General features: G+C 36.8%; 1 pseudogene; it reads left to right on the forward strand.

Moving 5' to 3' along the window:
• Positions 1-2,262: 2,262 nt before the first annotated feature.
• Positions 2,263-15,833, forward strand: LOC136700044 (uncharacterized; annotated as a pseudogene).
• Positions 15,834-17,479: the final 1,646 nt, after the last annotated feature.

Here is a 17,479-nt window from a genome sequence, read left to right on the forward strand (position 1 = left end):
TTCTCAGAATGGTTTATTTGTATGGAACATTGTGAACTTACGTTTTTAGATCCTTGAAGTTCATGAGCCATTTTAGGAATGCTTGGTGTGAACAAAGTTAAAATAACTAACTTTTATATGCATTTATACTAATTAGCTATAGAAATTGTATATATTAGTTTGGCCTGCCTTGCAATCAGTGATTCTGGGTAAGTGCCGGATCCATCGCAACCCTGAATTGGATAAGAGGTTACAGACAACGAATGAATGACTGGTTTGGAATGACTAGATACGGACAATGTCAAAGGACAGTCTTACATGTGTATAGTCTTGTGCACAGTGTGTCTGTCCTACACTCTATGCTAATTTACAGGTGCTGTGAAGAAATACAGCATCATACAACATTAAAGTGTAGATCGTATATGAACAACAATTATTCCATTCATTATGTTTATGTTCCAAGGTGTGTGCATTATACAGTGCACTCTGTACACTCACTTCAGACACTCCTGTCTGTGGAATGTGTTTACTGTACTTTAAAAGCGTTTTTTCCCCCCTCTAATTAAACCTGAATGTGATTCAAGACAGCAAGTGCAGTACACACGATGGTAACCTGATATGGCCTCAGATATTAAAATGTTCTCCAACTGGTTCTCTATTAGTAAAGAAAGAGAAAGTGCAGGCAGATCATTCAGCTTCAACTCAAGTGAAGAATCAAAGCATGTACAGGTAAATTTGCATGTGTTTATATGTCTTTTGTGTCCATTCACAAGGTGTATCATAACATTTTAATGAATATGTTTTGAGGTTAATGTTAGGGTTGGAATAGGGCACGTTTACTGTAGTCTAGTAATTATGCTTAAATTTAAGGTAGGTGTCCTACAAACTTGTGTTTGTGTGTGCACGTTAACCTGATCATGAACATTACTAGCTGAAGTTTTTGAATAGACTTTAATAGAACAATTTTCTCAGCTCCATTTCAGACCCTGTGACTCTTATTGAAACTGTTGCATATTTAGAATCAATGCAGGGTTTAAATCCACAGTCTGGTCACAGGTAGATATCTAATTAGAGAAGTCGCGATGGTTTGGATATTATTTCCAGTAACAACTTTATGGTGTAAGATGGAGTTTTTTTTTATTTGCATATGAAACAAAATAAAAGTGTGATATTACTGCTCTGATTTTTTAAAAGAATTCAGTCAGCAGCAGCTTTGAACAACGTCAGTAAAATGTTTTACCTTGTTTTCAGGTTATTCTTTATTGACGACACAGACTTCAGATCAGCTTTCCCAGGAGTTCAGTTGTAGCTTACATTTCCTGCAGCATGGTATACAGTAAGCAACCTTTTAATTACACACTGTATAGCTGGCATTAGGAGAGAGCCGGCAACAGAATTAAATGTAAAATACAACACTATAGATCTTAAAATTAGGATGCTGTTTTGACAAAACCATATAAGTAGATGAATCTTTTATGTGGCCTGCGCAAATATTGATCATGAATAGAAAACTGCATCAAGATGCAAAACTTAACAGCAAACTAACTACTGAGTACAAAACTAAAGACAGAAACCCTGAAAATAAGGACCAGGCACCACTGAGTCTACCAACTACTAAGTGGAAAACCTACATACCAAAGAGCACTGATGCACTGTCCACAATTTACTGGAAATCCAAAGACTGACCACACAATGAAACTCCACAGAATCTGTTGGATTGCATGTTCCTCAAACTCAGTAGGGTCCATGGCTCCCGAAATTCATGAACACCATTTCCAGAAAAGTTGGGACATTGCGTAAAACGCAAGAATAGCAAGTCTCTGGGACATGACCATGGCTAAACTATTAACGAGTTAATCTTCCTCTACCGTCACCAAAAGTATATAGTACTTTTGAGAGGCTCGGTTACAAAATTTAAGGTGAAAATAGTTTCCACTGTCATTAAATCTGGGATATTAGTGTTCCCACAGATTTGTTTTAATATATCCTTTATTTATTTGCCAGTAGGGACTCAGTGGTGCACACAATGCCTGAACAGCAAGAAGCACACGAAATGTACTGCAGTGGTTATGGCATGAACTTGAGGTCCAGCCCTTCAGATTAATGTAAAGAAAACAGATGTTTAAAAGTAATAATAATGAACTCTGTACCAAAGCACCAGGAGAAAAGTATGTGATAATAGATTGCAACTTATGACTAACAGAACCTGTCAGCAGAAATCGTTTTTAATGCACTGCCCCTGTGAATCAAAAACTAAAAAAAAAGTTTTACTTTCTTTCAGGGATGATGTTTCTCAGTGTGATACTAATTTTCTCTGGTTTTTTCAAGTCTGCAGCAGGTGTGTATTCACATTAAATGTACATTTTTTGTTTGGGACACAGAACAATAGGATGTCACACTATGTAAGGATAACATTTATATTACATCACCACAAAGGTAGAATTATATTGCTATTTTTTGCATTAATCTTCAGTGTTTCATGTATTTATGCAATTAATAAAAATCACATTCTAATGAATGAAGTTTGCTACTTTAAAAAAGTGCAACCTTTGATAGATGTTAAACTGTGCACAAAATCTCCATTGGATGGGATGGCAAGCTCTCTCTTAACATTCTTGATTTCAGATGAAACAATATAATTTTGCATTTGTTGCATTTTCAAAGCACCCACTTGTGTAATCTATGAAATATCAAAATCATTTCAAATAATAAATATTGAGAAATTTAAATCATATCATGCAACATGGAGACATTACATTGTAATAGGATGAGAAGCCAAACTGCTTTGTGATCAAACTGAAATCAAATATTTGTCATTATACTCTGTTTTTGCAGTGCACTTTAAAGTAGTTGGTCCAGAGGCTCCGTTAGATGCTGAATATAACAAGGATGTGATTCTGCCTTGTTTTGTCCAACCCAATATCAGTGCTGTAAATATGACAGTGGAATGGATCAGACTTCATCTGAATCAGAACAACAAGATAGTGCACTTGTATGATGACCAGGAAGACAGATATGAGCAGCAGATGGAGTCGTACAAAGGGAGGACAGGTCTGTTTAAAGATGAGCTGAAAAAAGGAAACACCTCTCTAAAACTGTCAGAGGTCAGAGCTTCTGATGAAGGCATTTACAAGTGTTTGGTTCAAGACAAATCAACACTCTTGTATGAAGACATCACTCTTCGAGTCCAAGTTAAAGGTAAGGAAAATGTCTTAATAAAAAAATAAAAATGGTGGCACAGTAGGTAGTGTTGCAGTCACACAGCTCCATGGACCTGGAGGCTGTGGGTGACTGAAGAGTTTGTGTTCTCCCCATGGGTTTCCTCGTGGGCATGGGCATGTGATTTCCTCGTCTCCACAAGAGATTTGGTTACTTTCCGACTCTAAATTGTAATCCACTACTCTCACTATCGCACACAAGGAAGAATCAATACTCACACTCTGCCCGGGAGTGGTAACCACCAACCCCCAGCGCGAGTGATCCAAAGCCCGGGTGGAAAGTAAAATGCAGGAAGCCTTAATGTCTTTCCTCCACGTTCACGTGCTGCCCCGACTCCTCGGTTTTGGGTACACGTCGGTCCTTCGTGGCTCCGCGCTGCTCTCCCCCGCGTTCCGAAGCTCCCTCTTCACTTCTCAAGTCACCAACTGAGCGATTTCGCTGCTTGCTGCGCTGTAGTTGCGACGTGGCCGGTTCTCCTTTCATTCATGCTGCTCTGAATTACGCCGCAACCGTAAGAACGTCCCACTCAGTTCTTTGCCCTTCCTCACGCCATTGCGCTTTACCTGAAATGATTAGAGTTAGCCCCACCCCCTGACCATTCCCATTGGTTGTCATGTAAACGATAGGTGTAAATTCACGATAGGTCAGCGTCTGTTCATCAAGTCTAGTTAATGGACCAGTCAACATTCGACTGTGGAAAGTCAGATACAAACACACATTTCAAAATAAAACGCCGCAGCCCAGATACATAAAAAAAATCAAACAAACAAACAAACAAATAAATAAATGAATACATAAATAAATAAACAGACAAATTCATAGTTACAAAAAAAGAAAAAAGCAAGAAAGAATTCACCTGGTTGACAATAATAGTAAAAATATTATGTCCTGGTTTGGTGTGATTTTTTTTTTTCAGCAGAATTAAAACAGATGTTTTGTTTGCTTCTCTTTATCATGTTGAAGCCTTCAGTAATCCACTGTGATAGTTAGTTTATAGATAGCCCTATAGCTAAATTGCCAGACTATGGTGACCTAAAATGGAGAGCAGATTGCATTGTCACTGTAGCACACAACTTGCATGAGAACAGATATAGATTAGTTAACATAAGGGGAGGGCTGTGTTATACAAATGCTTTTAATGGTCTATGAGGTCTATAACTGACATTTATATGAGCATCTGTAGGTAATATATATAAGAGCTTGTGAACTGTCCATAAAAATTATGACCACGAGTCTCTGTGATCAGAGGGCATCTGTGTGGGCTGAAAATGACTGGAATTTCAGTGTATTTTACATATTGTGGCATGATAGCACAGTGCATGCCGATTAGTTCTAAGGTCATGTACAGTAGTCAGTACAGGGTTCAATCCTCTCTTCTGGTCTCTGCCAGTGAGGATTGTGTTCTCCCTGTGTCTGTTTGGGTTTCCTCTGTGTGCTCCAATTTTGTCCCATTCTCCAAACACACAACGATAGGTGGCTTGAATGTCCTGTCCATTGTATGTTCCTGCTTTGGCCCCAGTGATTCTGGATAGGCTCTGGAAGCACCACTAGCCTGGACAGGATGGAGCAATTAAAAAAATGAATGAATGAATGAACAAATGTAAATATTCAGTTGTTTTCTATATATTATATATTTTTAGTATGGCTTCTGATAAACGAGTTAGCATGAGGCACATTAGGCACATTATGTCTTTCAGAAATCTCAGATTCTTGTATCTCAGATTCAGAAATTTTAGAATCTTGTAAGCATGTAAATGGATTCTGAGTGCTCATAGGTCTTTAAAGAACCACTGACCTGACTAAAGAACCCATAAGGAACCATCTATTCTGTGTTTTGTCTCTCAGTCCCAACAATGCTTTCTCTCTATATCTTATTTTCAATCATGTATTTGTTTCCTTTTCCAGGGCCCTTCAAAGTTGAAGGTCCAGATACAGTTGTTGTTCTTGAAGCTGGTGAAGATCTGGTTCTCCCCTGTTCTCTCAAACCCAAAACCAATGCTGAGGGCATGCAAATAATGTGGTCTAGACTGGAGCTAAGTCAGACTAAAACACTAGTGCATCTTTACGAATCTCATGAAGACATGAACAAGCAGCAGATGGAGTCGTACAAAGGGAGGACATGTCTGTTTTTAGAAGAGCTGAAGGAAGGAAACACATCATTGAAACTCTCAGCTGTGCAAGCATCTGATGAGGGAGTTTACAAGTGTTTTGTTCAGATGCATCACTGGTATGATGATGTAACAATATATGTGCAGGTCAAAGGTAAGTAAATCACAATGTGTTACCTTTCATTCTCAGTTTTTTATCTGTAAAAATGCCTGCATCAGTCATCAAAGCTGAATTTCATTTGAGAATGCTATCATTTATATTGGTGTCCAGCATTAGTTAAATAAGTTGATACAGTGAACTCTGATGACAAAAACTATACCCTATAGATATATGCAAAAATCTAAATGCCAGTGTACAGAGAACACATATCTGTAATCTATTTTGTCTATTACAGAAAAAGAGGAAATACTTGGAAACAGTTACACTCTCAAATAATAATATTAAATAATAATACATTTATTGGAGTGAGAAATTAATATGGACAATTCATTAAACACTCAAAAAATGTGATAGAGTAGTATACTAATATTTTTTTATACTGTGTATTTTATTTGTATTATGTCTGTTTCAGGAAAAGGTTTTCATGCTTGGAAGATAGTGATAATCTGCTTTTCAGTCACTGTCATTCTCTTAGCTGCATTTACCGCATGGATTTTTAAAGGTAGTTAATTTTTACAAATACATTTTCTTAAAAATGTTTAATATTTTACATTAAACTTTACACATTTCAGCAGGAATATACACATGAATGGGAAAGATTATGCTGAGGAAGAATATATTTTAATGGAATATGTTCTAAAACAGATACCAACATTTAAAGTTTATCAGTGGTCTTGTGAAAATTAATCAATAAACCATCTTTCAACAACAAAATCACAATCAAATACATCACTGTTAGCATTCATTATGCTTGGATTTTATAGAAGTAAGGCACTGCAAATATTCATTTTAAGATCCATTTAAAATGCTTTGATTTTTTCAGAAAAGTTTTTTTTTTTTTCAGAAAAGCAATTGAATAACTGTTTGTCTCTAATTCCAGACTATGTCTCTAAGACGGCTCTGTCTCCTGCTCAGTGCTCAAACATAGCCTACATGTATATCCATTCAGAGAAGGTGAGAAAAGAGCTGAGCCTGAAGAAATACATTACATCAGAAGAGGGTTATCAGAGACTCATCCCAGCTATCACTAAATGCAGAAAAGCTCAGTGAGTGTTCATTTCAAAATTATAGTCTTTTGACTCCTTTCAGGTTATTCATTAATTCATTATCTGTAACCCTTGCCCAGTTCAGGGTCACGGTGGGTCTGGAGCCTACCTGGAATCATTGGGCGCAAGGCAGGAACACACCCTGGACGGAACGCCAGTCCTTCACAGGGCAACACACACACACACTCACACATTCATTCACACCTACGGACACTTTTGAGTCGCCAGTCCACCTACCAACGTGTGTTTTTAGACCATGGGAGGAAACTCACACAAACACAGGGAGAACACACCAAACTCCTCACAGACAGTGAGTGCCTTGCTCCAGGACACAACCAAATATGGACAGTTAGTCTGTGGCTCTCCTCCCACTACCTGCAAACTGTACCACCTTAAAAATGAGACTAGCACTGCCCCACCTTTATTTTAGGCTTGAACAATGCTTATTATTTATCTTTACTTCTAGGCTAAGGGTTCACACTGACTGTGGGGGATTACCAAGGCAAATGTAAACCGTGATAACATTTGCTTTTCAATTCTTACTTTAAAACACATCAGTTATTCAAACCACAATAACCATGTGATGTCAAATAACATCTGTTAAACAAAGCTGAAAACAACCAGCAACTGGTTTAGGAGGCTTTGTATATTAGACAGGGCGGTGCAGCAGGTAGTGTCGCAGTCACGCAGCTCCAGGGACCTGGAGGTTGTGGGTTCAAGTCCCGCTCTGGGTGACTGTCTGTGAGGAGTGTGTTCTCCCTGTGTCTGCATGGGTTTCCTCCGGCTGCTCCGGTTTCCTCCCACGGTCTAAAAACACACGTTGGTAGGTGGATTGGTGACTCAAAAGTGTCCGTAGGTGTGAATGTGTGTGTGTGTTGCCCTGTGAAGGACTGGCGCCCCCTCCAGGGTGTGTTCCTGCCTTGCGCCCAATGATTCTGGGTTGGCTCTGGAACCATCATGACCCTGAACTGGATAAGGGTTACAGATAATGAATGTATTTTAGACATTAATCAAATCATTTTAAAGATTGCTTTACACTATTTGGAGAATCAAATATGAAATAATTATACTAATAATGATATATATATATATATATACACACACACACACATATATATATATATATATATATATATATATATATATATATATATATATATATGTGTGTGTGTGTGTGTATATATATATATATATATCATTATTAGTATAATTATACACACACATTTGACACTGACACTGAAACGTCATCATACAAAGATGTAAATTAAGATGTAATGATTATATTTTCATAAACTTTACTGATGATGAACCTCCACTGTAAAAACACTACTCACATACCAAGCTCTTCATCAACTCTTTTATTTTGCCTATTTATAGCTGTTAATTTACAAAGAGCAAACCCAAAACAAGTGTTATTTCTCAACAACTACATGAAGGAGCTTTAAAACAATATTATTTTATTATATATCTGTGTTGTACAAGCTGCAGTGGAAGATATTTGTTCTGTTCACATATATTTGTATATTTTAAGAGATGCAGAAAGAAAGGGAGAGCGAGGGATTGTGCTGTTAATAATAATCTCAGTATTTCCTTGTATTATGTATAAATGTAAACATAAATAATGTCTACAGCTGCTAACTTTAATTATGTTGCTTCCTCACCCTTTAAGATTTGCTGGCTGTAATTTCTCTGAACAGTCCGTCCTTATTTTGGGTGATGCTCTAAAGTCAGAAAACTGCTCACTGAGAGAACTAGACCTCAGCAAAAATGACCTGAAAGATTCAGTGAAGCTGCTCTCTGATGGACTGAAGAGTCCACACTGTACACTGGAGATTCTCAGGTGACTATAAAAATTGTATTAAAGATGTTTTATGTCATTTTGGAGTTTAAACTAACATTACAGGAACATAAATGTAGAAGCTGTGTTTATTCTCTCTGTGCAGACTTGCTGTGTGTGGACTTAGTTATGATTCCTGTTGTACACTGAGTTCAGTTTTAGAATCCAAAAACTGCTCTCTGAGGGAACTGGACCTCAGTAAAAATGACCTGAAGGATTCAGGAGTGATGAAGCTCTTTGATGGACTGAAGGGTCCACACTGTAAACTGGAGATTCTCAGGTAAATACTCTGTGAATTCATTATGTGCACAGTGTAACTACGAAGATTAACACATCACTGGTTCACAGATGAAATGGAAATAATCCAGTCCATTAACATTCACCAGTTAATTGTTCTAACCATATAATATGAATGGCAGAGGTATTAAATGGAGTAATAACTGCTCTGTTTCTTACATGAGGGGCTCTGTGTGTGCATGGGGGGGGGATGGGGAGGGGTGTCAAATAACACCTCAGCAGTGACATTCATCATTCATTTACCTCAGCTAATGGATATTAATTATTCATTCATTGTCTGTAAGCACTTATCAAGTTCAGGGTCTCGGTGGGTCTGGAGGTCACCTGGAATCACTGGGTGCAAGGTGGGAACACACACTGAAGGGGGCGCCAATCCTTCAGCTAATGAATATGTTAAAAAAATTCAAAATTTTAAATATAATTTTTTTAACATCAAAGGTTTACAGGAAATCAAATCTACATCCAGAGAAACAATCTGAGTAATATATATTCATTCTCAAATTTTATATCTGGATGTATATGATTTAAATGATTTAAATATGATGTAATCCTCTGAAGTAAAAATTATTACGTAAATTAAAAGTGTTAGACATGACACTAACTAAAGTGAGCCAGTAAATGATGCATATAATTTTCTCATTTTCCTCATCCAAATATTTTTTTTCATATTAAAGAAATCAATGTTTGAAAGAAATATAATTATATCAAGTCTGTTTTTCTTTCTTATACAAATTGAAATATGTGTAAAATATCTAGCAGTTACCTGTTAAAATTTGAATGCATTTGCTGTTATTAAATGTCTATTATTATTATTATTATTATTATTATTATTATTATTATTACTAATAATAATTATTAATACATATTTTGGCATTCAGGAGTCAATTGGAAGAATTTGTAAACTTTCTTAGGGTCAGAAAACACATTTTCTACTTTAAAGTGTCCTTTAAAACTATATTAATTATTATTCCAAGTATTTAGAAAGTAATAATCAGTCAAATTTGGCAATGACAGAATCATTCAAATTTTGTGACAGACAGACAGTGACAGACAGAACTGATTTATAATGTTTGATGTTTATTCAAAGTGTGTTGATACACACACACCATGATATTCTGACAATTGTCTACTATGCAAAAATATGGACATCAACATATGCAACAGCTGAATGATATGAACCTAAAAGGTTCACTAATTCAGTAATGTATGTAAGACTGAATTTAAGTACTGTTTTTAAGTTCATGGAATGACTTGTAATGCAGTTAGAATGCCTGGCCACTGGTGGCATTGTAGTATTCAGTTGTTTTATGCTGCCTTTAGGCATATTCAGAAGAGTGATTTTGGTGATAGTTAGGGGTGATGGAATATTAAATTGAATAGTATTTGGAGTTTAATGGAGTTAAAAAAGCATGATTAGTTTAAAAGAATGATTTGAATGAGAACTTCTGGACAGTGCATATGATTTCATTCAATTATATGTTTTCCTGTATTTTCTCTCTTTATTTTAGATTAGTTGCCTGTAATCTCACTGTAAAGTCTTGTGAATGTCTTACATCATTTCTGCAAACACAAAACTGTCCCATAAGAGAACTGGACCTCACTCATAATGACCTGCAGGATTCTGGAGTGGAACAGCTTTGTGGCACACTGAAAAGTTCACACTGTAAACTCGAGATATTCAGGTCAGTTTTTATTCAGAAACAAACAAACACACATTCACTCACACACTTGCACTTACGGACAATTTTGAGTCGTCAATCCACCTACCAAACTGGAGCACCCGGAGGAAACCCACGCAGACACAGGGAGAACACACCAAACTAGTTACAGCTGTGTGACTGCGACACTACCTGCTGCTTCTGCTGCTGCTGCTGCAAAAAAAAAAAAAAAAAAAAAAAAAAAAAAAAAAAATATATATATATATATATATATATATATATATATATATATATATTTTTTTTTAATTTAATTTATATATATAGCCCCCTCCAGGGTGTATTCCCGCCTTGTGCCCAATAATTCCAGGTAGGCTTGAATGAATGAATGAATTATATATATATATATATATATATATATATATATATATATATATATATATATATATATATATATATATAATTATTCATAATAAACACACATGCTTTATATTAAATGTGTTTTGTTGTTTGTTCAGAGTGTATAATTTACATTTCTAGGCATCATTTAGTGTTGCAGTCACACAACTCCACACAGCACACAGTTCTCTTGTATTTAATTTATCTGTAATTGTTATTTTTTTATTATTTGTTTCATTATATATATATATATATATCACCTAGATTCCATCATTCCTTCACTGTGTTTATTAGACTGAAGTGTTTCTTGTTTTAGGCTAGGTTTATGTTATTTTGGGGAAGCAGCTTGTGAAAGTCTGGAGTCAATTTTACAAGTGGAACACAGCTCTCTGAGGGAACTGGACCTCAGTATTAATGACCTGCAGGATTCAGGAGTGGAGAAGATTTCTAAAGTGGTCTAAAGAGTCCACACTGTAAACTAGACATTCTCAGGTAAACAAAATATTAAGTTGTTCAATTCTGATATTCTAAAGTTGTTCCATTCACCTGCTATTTAGTGTTTATTAAGTCTAACTCTTCGATTTTCCAGTTGTTACTGACAATAACAGAAACAGGTTGTCATTTAATATCTGTTCATTGTATCATTTGTAGCTCATTGAAATAAGCAAAACATTTTGTGCGCAGCATGCAATGTACTGTACTTACGGTCATTCATTCAATATCTGTAACCACTTATCCCATTCAGGGTCACGGTGGGTCCAGAGCCTACCTAGAATCATTGGGCGCAAGGCGGGTAATACACCCTGGAGGGGGCGCCAGTCCTTCACAGGGCAACACAGACACACACATTCACTTTGGAGTTACCAATCCACCTACCAACGTGTGTTTTTGGACCGTGGGAGGAAACCGGAGCACCCGGAAAAAACCCACGCGGACACGGAGAGAACACACCAACTCCTCACAGACAGTAACCTGGAGCAGGAATCGAACCCACAACCTCCAGGCCCCTGGAGCTGTGTGACTGTGACACTACCTGCTGCGCCACCGTGCCACCCTGTACTTAAGTTGCTTTTGTATATATATATATATATATATACAATTATCTGAATTTTAAAGATATTATGCCAGTTGGTGTGGTTCAGTCAAGCAAGGAAAAAGAAATGACAATGACAAACATAACAAAATAACAGAAAATAAACCTAAAGCCAATCACACAGAAGTGTTGACAGAGAAACAAAGAAACTTAAAAAAAAAAAAAACATGGGCAACAGAGAAACTAATGCCAAACGGATACAGAGAAACACCTAAAAATAGACACACTTAGAGAGAAAGAGAATGCAATGTAGATTATAATATAAAACAAATTCCAAAGATATTAGAGAAAGGCAGAGACCAAGACTAGGTAAAAATAGGTTGGCATCAGGCAGAAAAAAAAAGTGAAACAACACAGGCAACAGGAAAAACTGGAGACAAAGACTAATACAGAGAAAAAACAGAGAAATGCTGAGATAGGAAATAATGTTATATGTTTATAAACAAAACAATATATATATAATATGTTAAAAATAAAAATTTAATCATATTTGAAAAGTGACATGAATTTGTTATGATGAAGTATCTCTGTTTAATCATTTTCCATACCAAAAATTCCATGTCCACGTATATGTAACAAGATTTGGTGTGTAGTTTCTGTAGTAAAATGACACATATATATAATTTTTTGAATCATCTTATTTTATTTCATATATCTTTCTGTTTTTTCCTGTAGATTAGCTGGTTGTATGATTACAGACAAAGGCTGTTCATCACTGGCCCTAGCCCTAAAATCAAAATCCTACACCCTGACAGAACTGGATCTAACCTACAATCACACAGGAGAACCTGGAGAGAACCTGCTGTCTGATCCACACTGCAGAATACAAACTCTCAGGTATGTAGAGACAGAGAGAGTGAGTGTGTAAGAAAAGGATTTACCTTTGATACAGTAACACACCCATTTCATTCATTCCTTTGTTCATTAACTCATTCAACATTCACAGACAAAATACAGTTTACAAAATATACACTCAAACACAACACAACACACAACACACAAACACACCACGAGTGTCAATTTTTCTTGTATATTTATCTATGAATATATTTAAGTGTTTTTTTCTCATTCATGTTCATGTGCATCCATTTCATTACTAAACTTATTCACTTAAACTGATGGAGGCGGATGCAAATTCATAACACCATAGAGTTTTATTGAAACAAAAGATAGAGATAGACTTAGATAACTAGACAGGATACTTGGACAAAGAAAGACCTAGACAGAGAGACTTGGACAGAGTGACCATACAGGGAGAGCCAAACAGAGACCTAGACGGGGAGAGCTAAACAGACTAAAGACAAGAGAGATACAAACAGACAAACCAAACAAGCACAGACAGACCAGACAGGCATACGAAGCGAAAGTGAAATGGAAACAGATGAGAGAAACAGACTAGAGTGACAACAGTAAAGCGAGGAAATGGGAAAGAGGAATGTCCAACAAAGAAAGTCTAACACAAAGGAACTTAAATACACACAAGGACACCTGAGACAGATAACGAGGGAGCAAGATTACAAAAGAGACACAGATGGAGACAATGACGAGGGGGTGTAGCTAAGGCGGGACTAAGGCGGAGACAGGAACAATATCAAACAGAACCATGTGCAAGAGCACATGATGGGGAAAACAGACACATGACAGGGTGTGACAATATCTCACAGGTAATAATTATTTCTATTTAGAACTTTCAGAATTAGAATCAGTTCATTCGCCACAATGCTTCTCAACTCATCTCAACTTTATTTATAGAGCACTTTAAAAAAACAAAGTGCTGTACACAGATGTTTATAAAACAAAATAAAAACAAAATATAACCATTAGGAAAAATAAATAACTCCAATAAAACAAAACTAATAAAAACAAAAAAAGCAAAATATCATGCTGGGTTGATAGCCAGGAAATAGAAATGGGTTTTAAGATATGTTTTAAAAATTGCCTAATATATAATGGGAGGTTATTCCACAGTTTTGGCGCAGCAATTTAAAAGGCTCTATCCCCTCTGAGCTTACGTTTCCACCACGGCACCTACAGGAGCAGCTGATCAGCTGACCTGAGGCACCGAGCAGGGACGTGGGGATGTAGCAGCTCAGCGAGGTAAGGTGGGGCCAGTCCATTTAAAGATTTAAAAACAAATAAGAGAATTTTAAAATGTACTCTAAAATGCACAGGCAACCAGTGGAGAGAGGCCAGAATGGGAGTTATATGTTCCCTCTTACGCGATCCTGTTAAATGTCGGGCAGCAGCATTTTGAACTAATTGAAGACGTCTAAGGGAGGACTGGCTGACTCCAAAATAGAGTGCATTGCAGTAATCCAGCTGGGATGTGATGAAGGCTTGAAACAATTGATTACTGTTTGAAAATGCTCATGTGCAAGAATTGGCTTCACCTTTGCCAGCTGCCTCAGGTGAAAAAAAAGCTGGACTTAACTACTGTGCCAACTTAGCGATCCAATTTAAAATCACTGTCCATCTTAAAACCCAAATTTAAGATTATTGGCTTCACGTACAATGTCAAGGGGCCCAAATCAACTGGAGAGGCTTCACAGGGACCATCACTTCTGATTTGTTTTCATTAAAATGTAAAAAATTTAAAGCCATCCAGTCTTTAATGTCATTAAGACATAACAAAAGTGGTTTAATCGAGAAAGCATCTTTCTTCTATAAAGGGACATATATCTGGCTGTCATCAGGGTAACAATGGAAAGAAATACCATGTTTTCTCAGGATAGAGCCCAATGAGATCAGATAAAGTGAGAAAAGGAGGGGTCCTAAGATTGAGCCCTGTGGAACCCCATATGATAGGGGAGCTGAGGAGGATTCTGAGCCAGCAAAACTCACACACAATGTTCTGTCTGTCAGATAAGGCTTAAACCATTCCAAAGCACTACCACAAATGCCGACTAGATGCTGCAAGCAGGAAACTAAAATGTTGTGATCCACTGTGTCAAATGCCGCAGTTAGATCCAGCAGGACAAGAATTACATGGTCCCCAGAATTATTGGCCAGATTAGTTAAGAATGAATGCAATTATTATTTCTTTTTAATCATGTTTTGTCCTCTGCATGTGTGTGTGTTTTTTATTTTTTTCAGAATGGAGAATTCAGGGCAAAGGTGGTTGAAAACAAGTGTGAGAAAATGTAAATTGATCTCTCTCTCTCTCTCTCTCTCTCTCTCTCTCTCACTCTCTCTCTTTCTCACACACACACACACACACACCCCTCTAATGCAAGTTTTTTTTGTGTGTTTAGATGCATTTAGGTTCACTCTGGACCCAAATACGACATATAATTATCTCTCACTGTCAGAGATAACAGACAGGTGGAGCGTGTGGAAGATGATCAGCAGTATCCAGATCATCCAGACAGATTCAACGTGTGGCCTCAGGTTCTCAGTATGGAAAGCTTAACTGGACATTGTTACTGGGAGGTGGAATGGAGAAAGAGGAGAGTTTTTATTGCAGCAACTTACAAAGGAATCACAAGGAAAGGAGGCAGCAGTGAGTGTGCCTTTGGCCTCAATAATAAGTCCTGGAGTCTTTACATGACTGATAAAGATTACTGTGTCTGGCACAATAATAATAAAATTATTTTACCCCCCAACACCCCACGCTCAGGGAGAGTAGGAGTGTATCTGGACTTTGATGCTGGAACTCTATCCTTCTACACAGTCTGTGTCTCCTCTAATACACACACGCTCAAACATTTACACACATTCCACTCTACTTTCACTGAACCCCTCTATGCAGGGTTTTGGGTTGGTGAGGAGTCCTCTGTGTCTTTGTGTGATATAGAATAACCTTCAGGAAAACGCACTCAACCTAAAGAGAGGAGTCACATGCTATAAATTATAGCACTAATGCTATAAAACTACTTATTAAACGTGTAAAGGGAAATGCTTAGTGATACTTTATAAACAGTAACAGAATTTGACTTATGTAACCCACAACAAAAACATTTTATTTAAATGGAAAATACACGTCTTTTCTCCTTTATCTGTTGTAGGGTCTGATTTATGGCTTGTTCTGGGGCTCATGCCTAGTGATGATATTAGTGTTAGATTTATGTGTATGCTGAGATTTAGGATCAGGGTTGCGCACTTAGTGACAGAAATGTGATGCTGACACATCACTGTACTATCGTGTGTATTACATGCTTTGCCATGATACTGGTCTGAAATGGGAATAAATCTTTGTTTATTAAAAACAAGAGCAAAGAGAAACTAGGCCAGTCTAATTTTGCCAGACCACCATTAGCTATATAGCCATTGTCACAGAGGTGTTTCGGGCATTTAAAAAACAGGAAAGCCCAAAATACATACCCATTGGAATGTCTGGAGAAGCTTTGGAGCATCATATCTATGTCTTCGTTTACATGTTTTTTTTTTTCCTTTTTAATTTTGTGTTTGTGTTGTACAAAATATAGAGGGCATAACTAATAAATGCAGAAATTAAAAAAAGCTTTGTTCATAATATATAACACTGGCATCTAGAGTTTTTCTTGTTTATTTTATTTAAATATAAATACTAGATGATCAACCACCAAAGAACAAAGATCAAGCATGTTTTGTTGATTTTAAGAATTACAATTACTTATTTATTCAATGTAACAGATTAAAGAATATGAAGTTTATGAAGTGTGCAACTCTATGGATGCCACAAAATGTCTCCACACCACAAAGACACACGTGAAATGAGACAAATTCAGCAGCCCTCTCTCTGTGAGATATGATACTGTGTTAATGTTGCCGAGTTCAGAGTCGTCCTGCTGAGCTTGTGAAATAACCAATGTCAAGCTAAGACTCTGACCAACATGAAAGATATCGCACCAAACTCACCCCCAGAAACATGGGTCCTGTCTTATTTCCTATTATTCAGCCCCATTTTTTGCGCTGAAGAACCTACTGTTCTTTGGTTTTAGCTGGAAACTAATTTTTCTGGTTCACGAACCAGTTTATGTCAGTGGAAATGTGCCAAATGGTTCTAAATTTACTTCATGAACTGGAATGTGACATATGGCTGAAAGTCTTAAACATTTCTACAGAAAAGCAAAAGACAACAACAGAACTGAGCTTAAATCGACATTCACAATCAAACCTGAGCCAAATATTTTCATTTCATATATATTTGTTACTCATTTACAGAACTTATAAGAAAATGTAATTTAAGAAACTATACATCAGAGCAGTAAGAGTTTATTTGCTTAAAAAAATGCTCGGTTCTAACTGACAGTGCTACAGGAAACTGTTCCCATCAGTTCTGACCGAAGATGGCACTAAGCATTTAGTGTCTGGTTGATCCTGTAATGAGTAACAAAAGTTTTGAACTTTCTGTGTTGACTACTTTTGAACCACAATAGATTTTGCAAATCTGTGGCAATCGATTTCTGAATAAACAAAAAGCAGGCCTGATTACTGCCACACCTGTTCTCAATCAAGAAATCACTTAAACAGGACCTGCCTGACAAAGCGAATTAGACCAAAAGATTCTCAAAAGCTAGACATCATGCCAAAATCCAAAGAAATTCAGGAACAAATGAGAAAGAAATTCATTGAGATCTATCAGTTTGGAAAAGGTTATAAAGCTTTTTCTAAAGTTTTGGGACTCCAGCGAACCACAGTCAGAGCCATTTTCCACAAATGGTGAAAACGTGGAACCATGGTGAACGTTCCCTCTCATCCAAGAGGT

Source organism: Hoplias malabaricus, chromosome 6, assembly GCF_029633855.1.
Source record: "Hoplias malabaricus isolate fHopMal1 chromosome 6, fHopMal1.hap1, whole genome shotgun sequence".
NCBI classification, from domain to species: domain Eukaryota; kingdom Metazoa; phylum Chordata; class Actinopteri; order Characiformes; family Erythrinidae; genus Hoplias; species Hoplias malabaricus.